General features: G+C 46.5%; 1 protein-coding gene across 1 annotated transcript in view; it reads right to left on the reverse strand.

Moving 5' to 3' along the window:
* Positions 1 to 14,200, reverse strand: part of RFLNA (refilin A) — a 322,680-nt gene that overhangs the window by 281,225 nt on the left and 27,255 nt on the right. The gene's annotated exons all lie outside the window — the stretch shown is intronic.

The raw sequence follows: 14,200 nt of genomic DNA on the forward strand, positions 1-14,200 counted from the left end.
GGGTCTCACTCTGTTTCCCAGTCTGGTCTCCAAATCCTGGCCTCAGGCGATCTTCCCGCCATGGCCTCCCGAGATGCTGAGATGACAGGCATGAGCCACTGTGCCTGGCTTGATTTACGACTTTTAAAGGCAGGTCTCCATTTGTGCTCTTGCCAGGCCCCCAACATGTCAAGGGCAGGCCAGTGACACGTTAATGTGAAGTCATTACTGGCACGTCTCTGCGGGGTCTACTCCAAGAAACAATCTGCAGGTGAGCACATGCACAGAAATGTGTAAACAATAATAAGTAAAGGAATAATTAAAAATACTATTTCTTCCTGGGAACCCGCTTCTGACAAATTTCAAAGAAACTTACATAGAAGCTGAGTGCGGTGGCTCCCACATGTAATCCCAGCACTTTGGGAGGATGAGGCAGACAGATCACTTGAGGTCAGAGGTTCAAGACCACCCTGAATATTGCGAAGCCCCATCTCTACTAATAATACAAAAATCAGCCGGTTATAGTGACACACGCCTGTGGTCCCAGCTACCTGGGGGAGGCTGAAGCGGGAGGATGACTTGAACCCAGAAGGCGGAGGCTGCGGTGAGCCGAAATCATGCTACTGCACTCCAGCCAGCCAGGGCAACAGAGTGAGACTAATCTCAAAAAGAGAAAAGAAATTGTTACATAAAGGCAGAAGGAGCAGATGGAATTTGGGCACACTGGGTGTTACTGGTTTCAAGCAAATTCTACCAAGCCACAAGGCAAGCTTCCAGCAGAGCAAGGTGACTGGCGAGCTGGCAGGGTCATCTGTAAAGAAATGCTGATGCTCTCAAATGTGTCCAAGCACCAGGGTGCCAGCTGGGAGGCCTCCAGGAAGCCGGCGAGCAAGCGCACGCCTCCTTCCCTCTGTTCATCTGTCAAGAACTCACCAGTGCACAGAACAGTTGGTGATCCTCACAAGCCCCAGGCCCACAACTGTAGCTTGTATTTGCTTTCAGAGAAAGGGAACTAAAAGATGCTTTTTCCCCTCCTGCTTTTGCTCAGCCCTGGCTCCCTGCAAAATCTACCTGAGCAGGCCTGGAGTCACCAGGGGCCACCTCCCGGTGCCTTCAAACACGGGGCTCTCAGGCAGCACTCTGGACCTCAGCGCTTCTCCTCCTGGCAAATGAACCCCGTGCCGCTGCCAACCCACTGCTGCCACCACGCTTCCAGCTACAACCACGTCTGCCAGACCCTGCTCCCTCTGCCAGGTGCAGGCTCAGCTGTTGTCACCTTCACTGGGGCAGCCAGCTCTGATGGGCAGTGCCAGCCTTTCTGCAAGATCACAACACTTGGGATCACTGCCACTTCCTGGGGGTAGTAATAATAATAGCTAAGACCTACTGAGTTCTGGCTCTGTGCCAGGTACACGCTGAGGCCCTGCATGCTTAAGCTCATGTCAGCCTCATGGGCATCTGTAGATAAGTACTGTCATTTGTCAGTACAGCACATTACAGATGAGGAAACTGAGGCTCAGAGAGGTAGACACTTGCTCAAGGTCATACAGCTAGATGTGGTGGAGGGACTTCTGAGTCTGGGCTCCCAGCCATCACACTGTGTCCGTCCCTGCAGCACCTTGGATGCTGCCACGCCCTGGGGCTCAGCTGCCGCTCCCAGTCACCACCCCAAGTCTGCCTGGCTCCCCTGGAGTCCCCGGTTCTGTGTACAAGCACCAGGGACTTGTGGGACTTGGCCGCCCCTGGTGGAGCAGCGGCACTTCTACCACGTCAATGGCAGCCTCCCTGAGGACCGCGTCTTCTTGGCACTCCTCTAAAGGATCTGTGACAGGAAGGACTTATGACTGTGTGATCTTGTCTTCTCCTCCCTCAGACCCCAGCCACTGCCATCCTCCAGGCCCAGGCCCTTGTGGAGAGAGAGACAGACACAGAGACACAGACAGGGAGACAAAGACAAAGAGACAGAGACACAAACAAGGGGAGAGAGATAAAAAGAGACAGAGACAGATGAACAGAGATAATACCAAAATGAGTAACACAGACGGGTGGATGGAGGTAAGAGATGGAGAGGCAGACACAGGCCGGCAGGGCAGCAGGGGACCGACGAGGGCTGTAGTCCTGCATGCAGGAGGTGGCAGTGGCTCGAAGGGGTTTAGCTCAGATGAGAGAGAACAGACACGGGGTGTATTCTGAGAACAGAACTGACAGGCTTGCTGACTGATGGGAAGGGAAAAGGGAAATGAAGGCGGCTGCTGGGTGTGGGGCCGGACACTCGCTGCAGGGAGGCGCCATTCACTGCGACTGATAAGCAGTGTCACAGCCGCCAGTTTTGCGTGTCAACTTGGCTTGGCATGGTTCCCAGATATTTGGTCAAACACCCGCCTAGACGTTACTGTGGTATTTTTGGGATGCAATGAACACTGAAGTCAGTAGCCCCTGAGTGAAGCCGAAGACCCACGAGGCTGTGGGTGGGTCTCGTCTAATCAGGCGAAGGCCTTAAAAGACTGAGGTTTCCGGGGAAGAGGGGGTTCTGCCTTCAGACAGCCTTCAGGCTGGAGCTGCAACATCCACTCCTCCCTGGGGCTCAGCTGCCAGCTTGCCCTGCAGATTTTAGACTTGCCAGCCTCCACAATTGCATGAGTCAGTTCCTTAAAATAACCTCCTGTCTATATAGAGAGAGACTCTGTATATCTATAGCCTGCTCACGGATGACACACACATCCAGCACTCTCCTGTGAGATCCACAGTTGCAGATTCTGCCGACTTGAATGTCGTCTTCAATGTTGTCGCGAAGCAACTCAACTCAAAGTCATTCAATCCTGGTCCTCTCCTGATGCCATCTCTGCTTTACAGAGTGGCACAACTCACCATCCCGCGGCATAAGCCAGACACCAGATAATCTTCCTGGACAAGTCCCTCCCGCTTACTCCTTGTGGTGGGCAGAATTATGGTCCTGGATGATCTAGAGGGGCCCTGTGTCATCACAAGGGTCCTCCTAAGAGGGAGGCAGGAGGCTGCTCAGAGTCAGGAAGAGATGTGGCCCCGGAAACAGAAGTCAGAGGTGATGGGGCCATGAGACAAAGAAACGCGGGCTCCTCTAGAAGCTGGAAAAGGCAAGAAAGGAGATTCTCTCTGAAAGTGGCTGGAGGGCGCACAGCCCCCCGACACCTAGGACCCACTGCAAACTTCTGACCCCCAGAACTGCAAGAGAATACGTTTGCTTTAAGCCTCCAAATGTGTGGTGATTTAGGACAGTGGTGACAGGAAACGAACATGCACTCCAAATCCAATCCAGCAAGTTCTATGGACTGTTCCTCCCACATGGCCCTCCTGCAGATCTGCCCCTGCCCATCTCCGCTACGGCCCGCCCCCAGGGCTGGCCTCTCTTCTCAGCTACTATATGGCCCTTTCCTTGGTTCCCTCCCTACTTCTGTGCCTTCCTTCCCTCCTCCGAAAGGCGGAGACCCCTTTCCACTTGGCAGCACTGCCCCCACCTCACCGGAACCACTGCGGGGGAGTTGGGAGCTCCCCCTGCCCTTGGATGAGACTGAAGCCCTAACCGAGGCCCTGAGGGGCCATCTGCTCCCTGCCTCGCCAAGCCCCCTTCCCCCATACTCTGCCTCCTTCCCTGCCCTGTCTCAAGGTCGTTCCTTCCATCTGTCCAGCAAGCCCCTCCACCCGGGCCGCTGCAAAGTACCTCCCCTTCCTCTCCACCTCCTTAGCTCCTCTGAGCTGCCTTCCCTTTATCAAGGAGGCTTGCTCTGCTCTGTACGAGGGTCAGATCCTGCGGGGATCGCACAGTGCATACATACTTCAAAACATCACCTTGTACATAAACAATTTTTGTCGATCAACATAAATAAGAGGAAATAGGGACTTAAATGTGGCTTTTAGCTTTAGAAAAGCCAGAGCTGCCTCTCAGCACATCACACCCACAGTGGGCCCCCCAATCCCTGAGGCCCTGCAGAGGAGAGGGGCCTCCACTCCGCAGAGTGTGGCCTCCACGCAGGCAAGGCCGTGTTTGTTCTTTTCATCCACGCAGCCCTTGCAGGGTGCTTGGCGCACTGCCGATGGGTGACCACGTGTGGGATCAATCGGTAAATCCAGAAGACATTAGAGTGTGAGCGGCTCGTCTCCAACCCAAGTCCATCTGCACAGGTGTGGGGCAGGTGATCCTGTAGCTTCCTCTCAGGGCTGCCTCCTCTTCCCTCTCTGAATTATTCCAAAACCACTTGGAAAATTCCAGAAAACAGGTTCCCTGGAGTCTCGCTAGGTGGTCTTGGGTCCACTGCTGTCTCTGTTCCATTGTCATTGGGGGAGCACCGCTGACAAGAGGTTCCACCTTGCTCAGTTCAGTGACCTAACATTGATCCAGTGTCCTGTGTGTCCCACGGGGGGCAGGCCATGCGGCTTGGTGCCCTGGCCCACGCACCCATTCCCCGAGGCCCAGATACCCAGGACCTGATTCATTCTTGTGAACCTGGAACCTTCTTCCCTTCTGTCCTTCCTGGGAGCATGTCCTCAGGGGCGTGCAACTTCTCTCTTTACTGCAGTAACAAGAAAGGCCTCTCTACGTCCACATCCCAGCCCAACAGGGGTCTCCACCCAGCCCACACTCTCCTGCACCACCCCTTCTGGAATACTAGCACCCCCTTCCAGCCTCCCCAACGGACAGAGCCGCCAGACTTAGCCAATAAAAACACAAGATGACCAGTTAAATGCGTATTTCAGATTCACAAGAAATATTTTTTAATGTATCTAAAATTCAAATTTAACCAGGCATTCTGCATTTTATCTGGCAACCCCAGCTAAGAGTGACTCCTCGATCCAGGGACCCAGGGACCTCCCGCTGCCTGCAGGGCCAAGCAATGCTGCACCCAGCTAAGGACAACCAGAGAGCCTGGCCTCCCGCTGTCCTGAAGAAGAAGAAAGGAAAAACCACACGTTAACTCTTCAGCTATGAATCCTGTTACTTACGCCTATGTGATCAGGAGATAAAAACAGGTGAAACTTCACCAGCACACCCCAGTCTTTCCCAGGTTCCGTCATGGTGAGAACCATATTGCAATGTGTGTGTACTGGTGTGGGTCACAGTGGGTGCAGCCCAGGACAGTATGAAGGAGGAGGGGCCATTGCTAACTGCTCTCCATAAGACACGGCAGGAATTGGGGAATTTAGGGCAAGCGAGCAGGTCAGGAAGGAGAGAGGTCAGGAAAGGGAAAGCAAGCCAGGCACAGTGCCTCATGCCTGTTATTCCCAGCACTTTGGGAGGCAGAGGCAGGAGAATGGCTGGAGGCCAGAGTTTGAAATCAGACTAAGCAACAAAGCCAGACCTCCCGACCCAACTCCATCTCTACAAAAAATTTAAAAATTGGGTATATATCCAAAGGATTATAAATCATTCTACTACAAGGACACGTGCACACGAATGTTCATTGCAGCACTGTTTACAATAGCAAAGACCTGGAACCAACCCAAATGCCCAACGATGATAGACTGGATAGGGAAAATGTGGTACATATACACCATGGAATATTATGCAGCCATCAAAAACGATGAGTTCACGTCCTTTATAGGGACATGGATGAACCTGGAAACCATCATTCTCAGCAAACTGACACAAGAGCAGAAAATCAAACACCGTATATTCTCGCTCATAGGCGGGTGTTGAACAATGAGAACACATGGACACAGGGAGGGGAGCACTACACACTGGGGTCCGTTGGGGGGAAATGGGGGAGGGGCGGGGGGTGGGGAGGTGGGAAGAGATAGCATGGGGAGAAATGACAGATACAGGTGAGGGGACGGAAGGCAGCAAACAAAGCACACTGCCATGTGTGTACCTATGCAACAATCTTGCATGTTCATCACATGTACCCCAAAACCTAAAATGCAATAAAAAAAAAAAAAGAAAAAAAAAAAATTATAGGTGTGGTGGCACATGCCTATAGTCTCAGTTACTTGGGAGGCTGACGTGGGAGGACTGCTTGAGCCCACAGGCTGAGACTGCAGTGAGCCATGACAGCATCTCTACTCCAACCTGGGTGACTGAGCAAGACCCTGTCGCCACTCTACCCAAGAAAGGTAAAGAGAGGCCCAACAACTTCGTGGGAGGTCAGGGCAGCTGTGGCCAGAGACCACAACAACAGAAGGTCTATCATTCAACGTGAAGTTGTCACACACAGACGGAACCCTCCTTGTTGCTATAAACCATCAGGAAAGGACACCAGCCCCTATGCACAGCCTGAGTCCACACTGTCTATGGAGGAACACACAGGGTGGAAGAGTCCGTGAGAGTCAAGATGCAAAGCTGAGTGAGAACTCAGAAACAGCAGGATGTGTGGGCCAGCAGTGACTCTAAGAAATGGAAATGACCTGTCCCCTCCTCCAAAATAAAGTGTTCCCATCCCTGAAGAATTGAAGTCTGTACTTATTTTACTTACATTATAAAAATACAAACATACCTTTTTTTTTTTTTTTTTTTCATTTTCAACCAGCAATAGCATACATTACTCATACAACAATTAGTATATATTGGCCGGGCATGGTGGCTCACACCTATAATCCCAGCTGAGAGATTTGGGTGGCCAAGGTGGATGGATCACCTGAGGTCAGGAGTTCAAGACCAGTTTGGCCAACATGGTAAAACCCCATCTCTATTAAAAATACAAAAATTAGCTGAGCGTGGTGGCATGCGCCTAAATTCCAGCTACTAGGGAGACTGAGACAGGATACAGGCTTGAACCTGGGAGGCGGAGGTTGCAGTGAGCCAAGATCATGCCATTGTGCTCCAGCCTGGGCAATAAGAGCAAAACTCCATCTCAAAAAAAAAAAAATAGTATATATCACCAAAAAAGGATAACGTGTTGAGTCTCCTTACTAAAAGGAGGAATGAACATTCAGTCAAAAAAAAATTATCCTGTGTTGTTTACAAAACACATAGCTAAGACAAAATATAGTCCAGTTTAAAAGGAAGGGATCAAACATTTCAGAACAGATGGGGAAAATCTGGGGGAAAAGTAATAAAGGGTGTGGCTGTGCAAATATGAAAGAATATAATAAAAACACAGTAATTGAAAGTAGGGATTTTGCTGGAACAGAAATAGATCCAAATAAGAATTTGGCTTGTAATATAGTTGGCATTTCAAATCTATGGAGAAAAGATTTAGCAAGTAGTCATAGGGTAACTGACTAACCAGCCAGGGAAATATTTAAAAATTTGCATTTACCATATTCCTTACAGGAGAAAAAAAAAAGAAAGATAGTGGATGGATCAAAGATGTAAATGTAAAAAACAAAAGCCTAAAAGTAGAAGAAAATACAGGGAAAATTCCATCAACAGAGGCCTAGTAACATATACTGAGGCCTTCCATATGTGGGGAGGTACTGCAGCCATCAAAAGAAAATGTATGCACTGGTAGCTAACAGTCACTAAGAGCACTGCTCGCTGAAAATTAATGACATTGCTACAGCACATGCAAGGAATGCAGTCAGTCCTCGGGAAACAGCAGGATGTGCGTGCACACCTCTGTTAGCGTATACACAAACCGTGTCAGGAAAGCCACACTGGAAAGTGGCTGCTCTGGGGCAGAGGATCTGCGAATAAAGAGTGAAAGTCAGGCTAGACTCTTCCCTGAATTTTCTGATGTGTGCATGTCATACTTTTCCCGAAATACAAAATTACAAAAAGATAATTTTAAGGGATAAAAATATCTTAGTCAAACACAACAAAATTATTAAAGTAGGTATATAAATGTAGAACTCAAGCAAACACCATTGAACAGGATGAACCTGGTATTTTATACACAATTTATACCCATTAAAAAGCCCAACTGAAACAAAGTCATGGATATTTATAAAATGAACAGCATAGAATTAGAACGGCACAGAGAAAATTAAACCAGAAACATAGTGGAAGGGAGTTCCCTCAAACACTTTTCAAGATCAAGTAGGAAAAAAGTAAATGCAATGAATAATACAATGGAGTTTAATGGTATCCATCTATATACAACCTTTAATGCATAAACAAAGTCTCATTTATCTAAACGGAATCAATCCCACCTAAGTCTGCTCTCACAGAGTGGGATTCCTGGGTGGTACCAAGGCTGACTTTGGGAGAGGCCTCTGCCCTGCCTTGTGCTGGTGGTGCTGAGCAGCCAGTGTGGAAGTCAGCGTCATCTACACAGATGCCGGTGGCCAGCCAGGAGGGCCCTCCTTCCTCCAGGTCAGGCTTGCATGTGGGCATTTGTTCCCAGGGGCATAGCACTGAGTCCTCGGCAGCCAGGACCCATCCCGGCTCTCCCACTTCTGAAGCATCTCATATAAGGAGCTCAGTCCCCAGCACTCACGGAATCTACCTCTCTTCCCAATCTCAGTAAACCTTTCTTTGCACTTTGTTTAGAAGCACCAGCCTCTCTCCTTCCCTTCTCTGGAAACTTCCAGCCAGTTGGTACGAGTGACTTAGACCACAGATGGGGAAATTGTTTTTGTAAAAAAGAGAAAGAATAATTTAGGCTTTGGGGGCCATTCAATTTCTCTTGCAACACTGCAACTCAACTGCTGCAGCATCAAAGCAGCCACAGACAAGCCAAGAATGGATCAACATGGTTGTGTTCCCATAAAACTTTACTTACGTACACAACGTGAATTTCATTAAGTTTTCATATTCAGAAAATGTTGATGTGTTAAAAACCATTTAGAAACATAAACATTTGGCCGGGCGCGGTGGCTCACGCCTGTAATCCCAGCACTTTGGGAGGCCGAGGCGGGTGGATCACAAGGTCGAGAGATCGAGACCAACCTGGTCAACATGGTGAAACCCCGTCTCTACTAAAAATACAAAAAATTAGCCGGGCACGGTGGCGCGTGCCTATAATCCCAGCTACTCAGGAGGCTGAGGCAGGAGAATTGCCTGAACCCAGGAGGCGGAGGTTGCGGTGAGCCGAGATCGCGCCATTGCACTCCAGCCTGGGTAACAAGAGCGAAACTCTGTCTCAAAAATAAAAAAAAAATAAAAAAAATAAAAAGAAACATAAACATTTTTAGCTTGGGGGCTATACGAAAAAAATTTGGTCCATGGGCCACAATTTGCTGACCCCTGAACTAGATAATTGAAAATAAAGCCTACTGGGATTAATTCATGGGATTAAAAAAAAAAAAAAAAAAAGTTTTAGAAAAAGGATAACAAGGTAAATTAAGGAAAGGAAGAGGATATGATTAGTGATAATAAAAGAAAATAATAAATAAGACAGGAAAACACCCGAGCAGAACTGATCATCAAAGCCAATGTCCGGTTCTTTAGGGGAGTGGCAGTAGAGGGTGGCAAGCCTAACAAAGAGAAAAATGGAAAACAGAAACATACGATGGGAGGTATAAGAAAAGGCTATTATCAAAATGCCAATGAGATTTAAGAATTTAGAGTTATGTATATCTCTAAAATGTATTTGAAGTTCTCCAAAAAAGGGAGTTTTTTTCCTAGAAAACTATAAATTATCGAAAAAATAAGGGGGAAGATCCAAACTGACCTATCAGTTTTGAAGAGAGTAAAAACACTGTCAAAGCTTCTAAGCTCCACCCTAAAGGAGCTGAGCCATTCTGGATGAGTTCCGTCACTTTCAAGGATCAGGTGGTTGATTTAAACAATAATATGAGATGTTATCTTAATTTATGCTCTAGGCAAGTAAAGTGGGACACAGATTTTATTTTTTCTTTTATAAACACTGTCCATGTAGTCCAGGGGCACAGATATTAATCTGTGCTATTTAACTTATTCTAGAATAAGGAATTAATCCCCGATTAAATGAATTCATAACTACAAAATCTCTCAAGGTTACGCAGGCATAAATTTTCAAAAATCCATCAAAGGTGGGAGGGTGTAATACTTTATAACCATAAAAAGTGTTATCCTTGTATTTCAAAATGACTCAGTACATTAACAAGTGAAAGGAACAGGAACAGATGATCATCTTGATAAAGGCCCAAAAGCCATTTGGTAAAATTTGTAAATCCTTTTTTCCAGCTTGTTTGACTGCTTAGTTTCATATTCCTTATCTCATAAATGAACTGAAGGCTATGAAAGATTTTCACTTGAGTCCCATCCAAAGATGTGCCCCACGGTGCCATCGCTGCCACTCATCTCTACTATACTTGATTATCTCTTTATTTGTAACTTGGGATCAAATAGGAATTTTGGCTCTTAGTAACTTCAATTTTTATTACATTACAGTCAGAGAATGTGACCTGTGGGATTTCTACATTTTGGAATCTGGTGAGATTTTCTTTCCAGCACAAAGCATGGTTAATTTCTGTGACCATTCCAAGAGGATCTGCTGGACAAAGTTCACACACAGTGGACACATCACATTTGGTAACAGTGCTAGTTATATAGCCAGATCCTTCTTTGTCTAGTTGATTTTCAAATTCTGATGGATGAGGGTTAACATTATCTCGTGACTGGGAATTACTTAATTTCTCACCATGTTCTATCTTTCAAAGCTACTCTGTCAGCTAATGAAAGTATTTAACTGCTTATCTTCTTGACAAATTATTCCTTTCATAAACTGACGCTTTTTTTTTTTTACCTTGCATTCTATCTTCATTGACAAGACTACCACCAGTTGCCTTCTTTTAGCGTTTCCTGACCTTTTTCCACCCCTTCACTCCCAGCCTTCTGGGTCACCCCTTTATTTTAGGTGGTCTCCCATAATCATCATATACACGTTTGTGATGACATTTAAAAATCAACTTGAAAATGTCTGTAAGTAGCAGAATTTAACCCGTTCACATTGACTATGATTAGCAATATGCTTCAACTCACTCCTGCCATCTTATCCTTTCCTTATTTCTTCTCCTGATGTTTACTGGAGCAACTGAGCTTTCTGGGCAAGCAAAACACAGAGGATTCAATTCTTTCCAGACACTACCTCTTTCAACTAAAACACTGTGGCAACAACAGCTCCAGGAAACAGGGTTTGCTGTTCTATCAGACTCTGCCATCCCTCCTCCACAGACTGTAGGAACAGGACTTATTACCCTTAAGACTAAGTTCCTGTGGGTCTTGATCTTATCTCAGAAAGGGGAGTGGGGAGCACACAGGGATGAAGAGTACCAGGGGTTTAAAACAAGACATTTTGGGGACAGACAGGATGAAGACTAAAGAAGACTGACTTAAAGAGTCAGAGATGCCAGGCAGGTGAAGTAGGACATAAAAATCAGATATGAGAGAACACAGCACCAAGTGGTATGAATAGGTTTATTTGAGAACTTAAATACAATCCACACCAATACTGGGGCCCTCATCCATTTTACAGTAAGAACTGCCTCCTCTGTAACCAAGACAGACTCAGCCAGTCCCCTCTGAATACCCAGCTGTCCTCACCTACAGTCTTTTAATACATTCTTCACAGAACTGTTCTCGTAAGCATATGACATTGAAAGTGCCACACAGCCTACCCGCTGCGCCCAGAGTGATAACACATGCACATGTACCCTTCCATTTGATGCCAATCTTCTTTTCGCTTTCTTCACAACACAGCGTTGTGTTCTTTTTTCTTCCATGTATTATACCCATCGTTTTCTATCCATTCCACTGACTGTTTGGAACTCTTAGGCACCCTTTTGTCTCCTAAGATCCCTGCACAAGTAACCATATGCCAGCCAATGTTCTTTATCTCTTAGTCACAAACATAAGGAAAGCCCCCTTTTCTAGAAAAATGCACATACCTACACGTACACAAACTTCTGCACGTAAGGTTCTAGACTTCCCCAAAAGCCATCTACAGATCCTAGGTTTTAAAATTCTGTCAACACCCCCACCGTAATTCATGACGCAGAGAAGACCCGGATCAGGGCCAGCAAAGAACTAACAGGGGGAGGGAAAGTCGGTCTCTCGGTGAAGCCATATTTAGACACAGCATTTAGGAAGGTAGTCTAAAAAATGCATACATCTTCCTAAAAATACGCAAAATCTACATGTGCTACTTTACTCTAAAATAATGTATTTTACTTATATATCCCTAAAACTGAACAATAATACCGCTTTAAGAGTCATCTTCCATTGAGATTTACGCCAAGGTCTTACTGGCATAAACAAACACACGATTTTGGGATCTCCGATTTGTTCATGTGTTTTGTTATACATTAAAATAATGTGAGAATGACTTAAAAAAAAACAGTAATTCTTAAGTTTCAACTTACGATTATAAAGTTATTCTACTTCATGTACATTGAGAGTGGAAATAAAGATTTCCCAGGCCACCCTGCCCTTTAGGGGTTTGGGTAAACTTGACTCAAAACTCCATTAACTCCATGGCGTGTAGCTTTTAGATCCCCTGAAGACTTGGGCATATTCTGCATATTCCTTGGAGCTTGTTCTCACGGCTGCCCTCTTCTGGCTCCTGTATTTATGTGTGGTACTTACACGTTGCCCCATTTCACCCTGGACACAGCACTCAGCCCTTCCACAGTTTCCATAAAAAACCCACTCATGTCGAACACCCAGACTTTAAGGAGAGACTTCGTGGGCACAAAGTTTTCCTACACAAAAGCTCACAACTTCAGACCATCCTATTCCACTGGTTTCCTCTCCCACTCCAAGTCCACTTTCTCATCTTACCTCCGACTATCCCAAGAGATCCAAGTTCTCTTACCATGTGGAGCAATTCAAACCTCTCCAGGTCCTGCCCCAAGTTTAGATGCCCAAACCCACCACAGTGCTCAGCAGAACAAAAAGGATTCCAAATAACATGATCCACTTCGTTAACAGGCAACTGGGAATAGGAATTTGTTATGACACTAAATGCTAAGCACTTGACACGTTTGTTTACTTCTCTCAATTTTTCCATGATTTAGGTATTTTCAAAACTATTTTACAGATGAGAAACTTGAGGTTCTGAAAAATTAAGAAAATGAATACGATCAGAGTAGGTGCAGTTTCATCTTCATTTTTCCTCTTCCTCTCTAATCCACAGATCTTAACTCGGCTTTGCTATTTACATGCAGCTCTTGCCATGCAGTAGTATCAACCTATCTCATCTTTTCCGAGTTAGATGTTATCAGAGTACTTTTTCCATCTGCTTTTTTTTTTTTTTTTTTTTTTTTGGAGACTAAATCTTGCTCTGTCACCCAGGCTGGAGTGCAGTGGCACGGTCTTGGCTCACTGCAACCTCTGCCTCCTGGGTTCAAGCGATTCTCCTGCCTCAGCCACTCCAGAAGCTGAGACTACAGGTGCCCATCATCACGCCCAGCTAACTTTTTGTATTTTTACTACAAACGGGGTTTCACCATGTCGGCCAGGATGGTCTCCATCTCTTGACCTTGTGATCCACCTGCCTCGGCCTTCCAAAGCGCTGGGATTACAGGCATGAGCCACCGCACCCAGCCCATCTGCTATTTGCTTTCCATTCACCTATTTTTTTCAAATTTCTGAGAATACTAGCACATTGTATACAGACTGATTGATAAAATAATTCAAAATTTTCAACAACAGAGCCAAGAGTTAGAAGGTCCCTTGGAAGGGATCATGTCCATGCTCATACAACACAATGAAATCCCTCTTCAATTTCCAAGACAGCCTGGCAATCCGTGCCCATGTTCTCACGCAGTCGACTGTCTGAATGTTGGGCTCTGATGCAGAGTTCTTCCTCTCTGAAAAAGGTAATCTGCCGTTTATTCAGGCTTCTAAGTTAGAAACTGTGCACTCTTTCTGGACTTACTTGTTCACACCCTAAATCCTAGCAGGTACCAAGAGTGACTCCATCACAGGTGACCTACCCCTGCCCCGACTCCCCCCACATCAGAAGGGCTAGTTTGGGTTGCTCCCATCCCAATGGTGGAACCCAACGCAGACTTGTGTCTCAAAGCAGGTAGACGCCAGGGCCCTGTAGACTGTTGACTGCTGCACAGAACGTGGGCCCCCTCTGCTTCAGCTGACAGCACTTCACGCCTTCCCGGGAGTGGGCCGCAGTCAGAAGGGGCCAGAGCAGGGCTTGGAGGGGCTGCCTATGGGCACCAGGCAGATCATAGAAAGCACCACAATGGGTCACCCAAGGAAATGGAATTAATTGCCAACATTTTAAGATTAAATTGTGTGTGAAAATCAAGGCTGGTGTTTTCTTAGAAGAGCTGTGGGTCTGTATTCCACCATGAACACAGAGCCACAGCAGAGCAGAGGCCGTTCTCCCAGTGGACTGTGCTCTCTCCAGTTGTATTATTCCTGACCTGA

The sequence above is a fragment of the Saimiri boliviensis genome, chromosome 7 (assembly GCF_048565385.1).
Source record: "Saimiri boliviensis isolate mSaiBol1 chromosome 7, mSaiBol1.pri, whole genome shotgun sequence".
In the NCBI taxonomy this organism is placed as follows: Eukaryota; Metazoa; Chordata; class Mammalia; order Primates; family Cebidae; genus Saimiri; species Saimiri boliviensis.